Raw genomic sequence first — 2,978 nt, 5'->3', positions numbered from 1 at the left:
GCTGTAAGTTAGCTCTCCATTAGCTGTAAGTTAGCTCTCCATTAGCTCTAAGTTAGCTCTCAATTAAGCTGTAAGTTAGCTCTCCATTAGCTCTAAGTTAGCTCTCAATTAAGCTGTAAGTTAGCTCTCCATTAGCTGTAAGTTAGCTCTCAATTAACTAAGTTGGCTCTCTAATTAACTGTAGATCTCATTTAGATGTAAGTTGGCTCTCAATTAGCTGTAAGTTAGCCCTCAGTAGTAAATTAGCTCTCGGTTAGCAGTAAGTTAGTCCTCAATTAGCGACAAATTAGCCCTCAGCTATAAGTTTGCTGAATTAGCTGTAAGTTGGCACTCACTTTGCAGTAAATTGGTCCTCAGTAGTAAGTTAGCGGTAAGTTAGGCCTCAGTCATGTTAGCTCTCAGCTGTAAGTTAGCTCTGTTAGCAGTAAGTTAGCTTTCATCAGTAAGTTAGCACTGAGTTAGCAGTATATTAGCTGTGTTAGCCCTCAACAGTAAGTTGGTTCTGTTTGCAGGAAATTAGCTCTCAGAAGAAGCCTCAGTTAGCCATGACCTAGCTCTCAGCAGTGCTTTCCTTCAGTCAGAGTAAGTTAGTCCTCATCTGTGAGTTAGCCTTCAGTTTGAAGTTAGCCTTCAGTTAGAAGTTAGCCTTCAGTTAGAAGTTAGCCTTCAGTTTGAAGTTAGCCTTCAGTTTGAAGTTAGCCTTCAGTTAGAAGTTAGCCTTCAGTTAGAAGTTAGCCTTAAGTTAGAAGTTAGCCCTCAGTTAGAAGTTAGCCTTCAGTTAGAAATTAGCCTTCAGTTAGAAGTTAGCCTTAAGTTAGAAGTTAGCCTTCAGTTAGAAGTTAGCCTTAAGTTAGAAGTTAGCCCTCAGTTAGAAGTTAGCTTTCAGTTAGCTATAGTCTTCTACTTTCCCTCATTTTTACTCTTGTTGAGTTTTTGCACAATAACTAGGTTATTTTGCAACTTTCTTGCTGATGTTTAGTTGGTAGCTGTCCACAGAAATAAATACTTGGCTTTTTAATTATTTAAAAAAGGTTATCGGGTGTATGTTTATATTTAGGTGCAGCTTTTCCTCCCGAGGACGAATCCTGAAATCATTTTCATTGTAGAGCCGAGTCCGACAAACTCTCACATCCAGGCCTCATATGTTTAATTTTTATTTACGACCTCTAAATAAACTTCAAATAAAAAACAAACAATATAAAAGTTATTTGTGGTATTTAAAATAATAATGGTTTCAGGTTGAAGCATTCTCAGACCAGGAGGAACCTCTGTCATCAGGTAAATGAATGTTTTGTGACTCAACTTCATTCAGGGTCCTCGTTCAAGTTTTCTGACGGCAGACCTGAAGGACGTCTCAGCAGAAACACGAGGCGATGGAGAAATCGAGTTCTGAGTTTTATCTGTTCGCATCGACGTGCTCTGTCAGCAGACAGAAGATCGGCGTTTTCTTTACTCAGCAGGAAACTCGTGGGTCGAGGAATACTGCCGAGCGTCACGGGTTCAGGGCTCACTTTGTTTCAGTTTGTGATTAAGGCTCGTTAAAATTCAATTCAAAGTTTATTTATATAGCACATTTAAAAACTACCACAGCTGACCAAATAGCTTGACAAGAATTACATCGTAGATAAAAATATGATAAAAGAAATACAATTGAGTTTAATAAAAATAAAAGTATGATAAAATTTGCAGTAAAATACCAATAAAATAATAGTACTAATAAAAACCAAGACAAACTATTACTATTGCTAAAATTAATATCTCAAAACCCCGACTGAAGTGACATATTTATAAAAAGCCTTTTGTAGTTACTGGTTTTATTTTGTCTGCAAGTTTCTTCCTGTTCAAAATGTCCCGTTGTCACTGTTTAAAGTACTTTCTCTCATAAGCAAATTAAATTAAATATCTGTATTTTTAGCTTTTGACCCCATATATTCTTGAACAACACAAATGTTAAAAAAAATTAAATATGAGGAACGACAAATAATACTGTAAAATATACCAATATAAATTATTTTTAGTCAGATTTCTAGAACTCCTTAGAGCCACTAACGTTGTGCAGTGAACCTCTTAAAGCTGTGGCTGAAACGAGCCGTTATCAGCCGGTTTACACATTTACTGTGACGCTGACGCTAGCCTGGTTTAGGCTAACAAACACTAGCCCAAACCAGCTAACATTAGCTAGTTTGACTGTTTGTAATTTTATATAACAGCAAAACACGTTTCCCCTTGAAGAAAATAGGGATATTAAACTAATTTACTTATACAGTATTACAATAGTATGTTAGCCAGTTTAAGCTAACATACCAGTCTAAAAACTAGGCTAATAATGTTAGCCTAGCTTAGGCTAATACGCTATTAGCCTGGAGCAACTAGCATCAGCTAGTTTAATATTTTCTTTTAATTTTTTGCACTCTACTTACCAGTAAACTTTAAAACATATGGTTATAAACGAATTAGTACGATCTTGCAATTAAATGTTTTGTTATTGTTGGTCTACTTTAGGTCAACATTAGCCTAAACCAGCTAACGTTCGCTGATTTAATTATTTAAAACAATATTAAATGATTAAGATGTTTCTTTTGTTACATAAAGAAGATTCTAAACTAGATTTTACAATTAAATGTTTTGTTATTGTTAGTCTACTTTAGGTCAACATTAGCTGATTTAATTATTTAAAACAATATTAAATGGTTAAGATGTTTCTTTTGTTACATAAAGAAGATTCTAAACTAGATTTTACAATTAAATGCTAACTGTAATACTAAGCTAACATACATTAGCCTTAGCAATTAGCTAGATTTGCTCATTTGGTTTCTTAAATTTTGATATAAAATTTAACTTTTTTCTTAAACAAGTTCAATAATTTAATTCATGATTCATAGAATTAAATGTTGGTAATGTTTATGTTAACCCTGTGTAGGCTAACAAGCATTAGTTACAACAATTAAAATTAGCTAGTTAGCTTATATATATATATA

The sequence above is a fragment of the Nematolebias whitei genome, chromosome 14 (genome assembly GCF_014905685.2).
Source record: "Nematolebias whitei isolate Nwh7 chromosome 14, NemWhi1, whole genome shotgun sequence".
Taxonomy (NCBI): domain Eukaryota; kingdom Metazoa; phylum Chordata; class Actinopteri; order Cyprinodontiformes; family Rivulidae; genus Nematolebias; species Nematolebias whitei.
Note: the sequence above shows the minus strand (reverse complement) of the source record.